We start from the raw sequence: 6,848 nt of genomic DNA, 5'->3' as shown, positions 1-6,848 counted from the left end.
AAATAAAGACAAGCTTCCAGCTTGGTCTACACAATTTTGGAGTGGAAGCTTACTGCTGGGTTGCATTGCACATTTCCTGAGAGCAAGTTTGGTTTCCCTCAAGGATTGTGAAAATCATCAAGGCAGTACTAGAATTAGTTTCCACCCAAGCCACGAGGTCATATTGTAGTTAGATGACAAAGAAAGTAAGCAAACACAAGGTTTAAAGAAAAATATAAAACTCAAATGAAAACATAAGTACATGGGTAGTGCTAGACAAGTTTCTGAGATTTAAGGAGCGAGGCTCCAAAATGAAGCAAAGGAAAAAATTGTGGACGGTGGATGTAGCCGCTACAATAGGAGAACTACAGATTATTCTGAATGAATATAATAGGTTCAGGTAATCCTTTTCTAAGGTATACCTCAACACAGATCCAAACAAATGTGAATATTCCTTTTTTAAGTCTATTCGTGTCCACCTTTGTGAATTTCCAAAGAATTTTTTATTCCCTCTACCACTTTGATATGTGAGAAATGCAAAGGAATATTATGTAACCTAACCCAAAATAGTGGATCATAAAAAGTCTTGCACAGCCCCAAAACCATGGTCCTTCTTTTAGGATAAATTCCATATCTTTTAATGTATCAAATTTCACAATAAAAAACCCTCTAGAGCATAGGTGATTTTCATAATTTTTAGTCCAATTAGATGTTATCCATTGATGTAATTCCTTCACCTTGGGCCAGAAGCCATTAATTGTGAACATGACTTCTCTTGAATGGAATTTGGAGTAGGTATCATTGACTTCTGAGAGATTTATTGTCAATTCTCGCACCCATTCATTTGTTCCACAATACAGAGGCCACAGAGATTGGGGGGAATATCGAGTTTGTTTTGTGAGAGAGGTCTTCCTTTAACTACATCATTGAAAGAAAGTAGACCTTTGGAACTAGCTCCAAGGAATCCTCAAATTAAGGATAATAGTTTAATCAAGTCCGATTCCATAGTCCTACATATTTTGGTCTTCTTGCAAAGATTTACCTCTGTAAATCATATTTTGAAGATCTCGTAGGATACCCATCTAATTTTGGATCCTTTTCTCGAGATTTTATAACCAATCCGCATTCAAAACTCTCATTTAAATTGATTTCCCACTTATATTTGTAATAATAATCTAGAAATTTTCCTTTCTTTGTTGTCTCATCCACTGATATTCCTCTTCCATTGCTTTTCTTATCAAATTTGTAAATGATCGATCCAAATATGGGTCTTGGGAGGTCCTTTCTACATTGATTTCTTCAAGATGTGGTTCAATATTGTAAATCTAAGATTGGTTCGTACTAATGTGATTCCAAACACCCTTTTCAGGAAGTTTTTTATTCCATTGGAAATTAATCCACCTTTCTAACCAACAAATCTACGATGGGATGGTATGAAGCTATACACACGAAAAATAAAAATAAAAATTAATCAATGGAGGATAATCATTTGAAAATTTTAGTGATGACTTATCTAATCCCAAAGGGACGGTGATTTTGTATCCATCATTTTTTTTGGCAGGGAAAATGGTCGAGGACTTTATCCATCGACACCTCAATGGTAAATTTGATTCATTTAATTTGATGGATGATTTTCCAGATAAAAAATTTGACTGAGAAACCGTGAATGCAACAAAGTTGATTGGGTTTCCAACACTAATTTTCTTAGAAACTCCAAATTCAGCAAAGAATAAGAAACTCCTACTCTAGATGGCACAATGAAAGCCATCAAAATTCATGGAGAATGTAACATTCCTCCTCACACATCTACTAAGTTTCATTGGATTACACAAGGTCAACATGAGATGATGGGCTACTATGATATGACTCAACCTCCTAGATGACCTTAAGGAAATGGATTTGACACAAAAAGACCTTACTAACTTCCCCATGTGCCAAAAGACCTCGAGGAGTAACCCAACCACTCCAAGTGTAACCCCTGAGGTAGCTCACTTTTTCCCTGACCAAGAGTCCTAGTCACTCGATTTCAAAGGATTCCATGCGACTATAGGTTCCCAGTCATTCCCATAGTCCTACATCAGTGTGACTTTGGCATTTTCTGCTAGTGTTGTGCCAACAACTGTGAGAATTAAGATTTTTTTTCCAGGGCTCATGCTTAGCCTCTACCTACAAAACTATGAAAATTCAGAACTCATAAAATACATGAAGACAATGCTTGTCAACCAAAAATTGGAACCATAAGTTGACCTGACCAACCCCAACCACGACTAACATATTATCAAACACTTGGTAGATATGAAACCTACAAGTCATGGATGCAAGTCTGAACATAATAGAATAAAAACTTGTTGAAGGTTTAACAAGAAGGTTTACTACCTTCTCACATTAGTCCTCATAACAATATCTGCATATTACATTCATTATTCTCTCATTTAGAAGTAAAAACATGAAAATAGCCATGAATGATAATTGTCATATAACCATGCTTATAACCAGCATGTAATTGGATAAATAATAATGAGAGAACAACCATTAAAGGCACATAATAACAAGTAAATTTACCAATTAAAAGTAAGAGAAAATTAGATTTGATTAAACATAGGAAAGAGCCAAATAGGTTCAGAACTTCCATGTACCACCTTACCATAGATTGGCTGAACTAGATATTTCTTTCAACCAATAACCCCTATGCCATTTTCCAAGCATGAATGTGGGATCTCATGGGATAAAGAAATCCAAAAACAACATAGGGAATCCATAGATTAAACTACCTCCACCCTCACCATACTGTGATCTCAAATAAACCAATCGTGAAATCACAAAACAAAAATGATCTTGAATGCCTCTCGATTCCTTCACCATCCTTGAGGAATTTTCTCGTATCAAGCCTCAGGCTTTACAATGTATCAAACCATTACTGGTCAAGGGATTACTAGGCATTTGGGAATTTTCCTCAAACCAACACACCCCATATTTTGAAACCATATGGAAATCCAAAGCTCAAACCGACAAAGAATCCCATCACACCATGACTATCCAGAAATGGTAAGACAGGCCTAAAAACGAATGTTAAAACCCAAAAAAATCCATGCCATCGAAAACAAGAAAGAAAATACACATATGCATATGCCATGCACGTCAAAACAAACTAGAAAATCATACATGCAACATATTACTTGCAAGTATTTTTACTGAATCTTCTTGATTTAACATTTCCTTGCTTCATCTTTGCTTTCACTTTCTTTCCTTGTCCTTCCTTTGCTTACTTGATCCCCTTCTCCTCTTGGTGCTCTCCTCCACTATCCAACTAATTTTGAGAATGAACAAACAAAAGCCTACAAAATGATGCTCTAATGCCTTTTTATCATTCATGCCTCTAATTTCTTCATTTTCCTTCATTTTTCTTCAATTTCCTCCTCACATTCAACCTGTGACCTTTCATCTCCCTCTTCTTCTAATTTCCATTATTTTCATAAATAAAATGTTAAAAATGCCTCTTTACCTTTTCAAATCCTTTTCCATTGCCTTTGCAAATTTTCCCTTAGCCATAAATGCATTAAGCGATGTCCAGTAGGATATATGGCCCAACATTCAACTTGGAATAAGAGTCCCATGAACTTTGTCTTATTTTTCCTTCATTAATTTTTTTTACATGAACTTTTAACCCAGTGTTGTTACATACCCCTCTCTTTAGGGGAACACTATCCTCGATGTTAAACCACACCTATAGCAAAAAAAATAACAAAAAGAAAACATACTATAGATTGAGCTTTATAAATTAGCTCATTTCAGTATTTACAATGAATAACCTACTGAAAAGAAAAAATTGTCGTGACAAAAGGACAATATAACAACGATACTACTTATTGGAACTTTAGAACTTACCTCATGGCAATATTTATAATAAAAACTATACATAAATATGTACAAGTACCAAAATTATTTTACCTCAACCGACATAAAATGAAGCATACATAGGTTGCAGATTATCAACTATCTCCCATGTAGTTTCTTCAAGCCCAAAGTGCTTTCAATGCACTTTAAGCTGCTCAATTTTTCTATTCCACAGCATGAGTTGTTTATGCTGAAATATGTAGTGAGGTTCTGGCTCGAATTATCATTATTTCTCAACCCACAATACTAACCAATTAATAACATGATCAATATACTTTACATATCTCTTAAGCAATGAAACATGGAAAACATCATGGAATTTCACTCTTGGAGGTAGTGCAAGTGGATAGGCCACTAATCCAATTCTCTCAAGGACTTAAAAAAGCCTACAATACCATGTTGCCAACTTACATAATCTAATCCTCAAGGGGCTCTTCTTGGGCTTGATACGTAAATACACATGCTCCCCAATCTGGAACTCCTTAAATGTCTCGTGTTGGTTTGTATAACTCTTCTGCCTATCTTATGCTACCTTTAGATTCTTCTTTAGAACTTCCATTTCCTATTCCATTTCTACCAAGATATCTGGTCCAACAAGTACTTTTTTCAATGGATCACTCCAGCTAATGGGATTATTACAACTCTGCCCATACAATGCCTCGAAATGACTCATCCTCACTGACTCCTCATAACTATTGTTGTATGCAAACTCAACCATTGGAAGGTCATCCTCCCATCTCCTCTTCTAGTGCATCACATACATCCTCAACATATCCTCCAAGATCTTGTTGACCCTCTTTGTTTTTCCATCTGTATATAGATGCTAGGTTGTACTGAAGGCAAACTCTATCTCCAAACCTATAAATAGCTCCTTTTAAAACATGGAAGTGAACTTAGCAACCCTATCTTACACAATATTCTTTGGAACACCATGAAATCTCACAATCTCCCTGATGAATACTTGTTCCACCTAAATATCTATATATGTAGTCTTCACTTAAATGAAATGAGCTACCTTTTTGAACATGTCAACCACAACCATGATAGAATCATGCTACCTCGATGTCCTTGGCAGACCTGTAATGAAATCCATTGAAATGACGTCTAATTTCCATTCCAAAATCACAATAGGTTATAGTAATCCAAGTGGATTCTTACACTCTCACTTCACCTACTGAAAATCCAAACATATTTCCATGAACTCTACCACTTCCTTCTTGAGATTCAGCCAATATAAGAACTTCTTCACCGTTATCAATGTCTTTTGATATCCTTGGTGACCCGAGTATGGCTTGACATGAAACTCCCTCAAGATAAGCTTCTTGAGCTCACTTTCATCTGACACATAGATCATGTCCCTAAATCTCACCAAACCATGTGTCATGAGATGATAGTCTACATCGTGAACACCTATACCCTCTTGCAACCTATGCTTGAGCTCCATATACCTATCATCCTACTATCTTGCTTGTAAGGTCCAATCATATAACTTTGTCTCATAAGAGCTCATAGCTACTATATGGTTCACCTACACTCTCCTATTAAGAGCATCTATGATCTAATTCTCCTTTTGTTAATATATATTATCTTGAAGTCAAACTCATTAAGGGTGGCCAACCATCTAGCTTGACTACCATTAAGATTCGGTTGCTCAAACAAACATCTAAATCCACTATGATCGCTCATCAATACAAATTGTCTTCCAAAAAGATAGTTACTCCACATCTTGAAGATACGAATAATAACTTCCATGAGTAACCCACCTGGATGCTTACACTTTGGCTTCACTAACTAACAATCCAAACATCTAGCTATGAACTATGCCACTGCCTTCTTCAGATTTGACCAATAGTGGATCTTCTTCAGCATTTTCAACGTCTTCTGATATCATGGGTGACTCAATATGACTTACATGAAACTCCCTCAAGATAAGCTTCTTGAGCTCATTATCATTTGATACATAGATCCTGTCCCTAAATCTCACCAAACCAGCAGTTGTTAGATGATAGTATATATCTTGAACACCTCTACCTTGTTGCAACCTGTTAGGCCCCTATACTACTAGTGTAACCCCTTATTGTTCTTAGTACAACCCACTTATTATATTGATGTACCCATGTAGTGCCCATATTGTTACTATTGTGCCCCATAGAAGCCCACTATTGTTATTATTGTGCCCTTACATTATTATTGTTATGTCCGCTCTGATTATGTTATGACCCCTTGGACTCCTATATAGAGAAAGGAGGTCTTTTCATTTGTATCATCCAAGAATTGATTATTTATGTAATGTAAAGGAGGTTTCCCCCTCGAAGAGGCTAAATTCTAAGGTGTGGATCTCTCGTTTCTATCTTTTTGTGAGCTGGTTTCATAACATTTGGTATCAGAGCTTTGGATTCTAGGGTTTCGCTGCTCCAAATAGGTCATCGTGGAATTTTCACTATAACTTTTTTCTGTGACGTTTCAGAAGCTAAAAAGAAAACCCATTTGAGAAAACGTCGCGCTAAATCTCGGGCCTAAACATTAGAGCTTTTCGCGCTATATTTGTGGAGATATGATCTGAGGAAGTTGGTCTTTTTGCAGACTCCTGAATTACATTACAAACAAGTGACTTAGGGAAAATAGTCATAACTTTTGCTCTGAGCATCAGATTGAAATTTCATAAGAAGGTATAGAAAGAGGATGGACTGTAGTTTCTTGTAGATATTTTTTAGAGCCAAAGGTCGAAACAGTGACACGTGGAACTTCATACAAGTTTTCTCTTCTGGAAAGGTCTATAATCAGGTCATCATGGGAGATTATGCATAACTCTTTCTTGGAGAATCCAATTTGGATCAGACTAGTGGCATTGGAAGGAGAACAAAGAGGGCTACCACAAATCGAAATTTCAGAACTTAAAGATTCAAAAGTACAGAGTTACAGCCGTTTCAAGATCGAGCTCCTAAAATCAAGAAAAAACAAGATGAGGAAGTTTG

Source organism: Pinus tabuliformis, chromosome 9 (assembly GCF_031772625.1).
Source record: "Pinus tabuliformis cultivar Carrire ecotype Pingquan chromosome 9, CPIR1, whole genome shotgun sequence".
Classification (NCBI taxonomy): Eukaryota; Viridiplantae; Streptophyta; class Pinopsida; order Pinales; family Pinaceae; genus Pinus; species Pinus tabuliformis.
Note: the sequence above shows the minus strand (reverse complement) of the source record.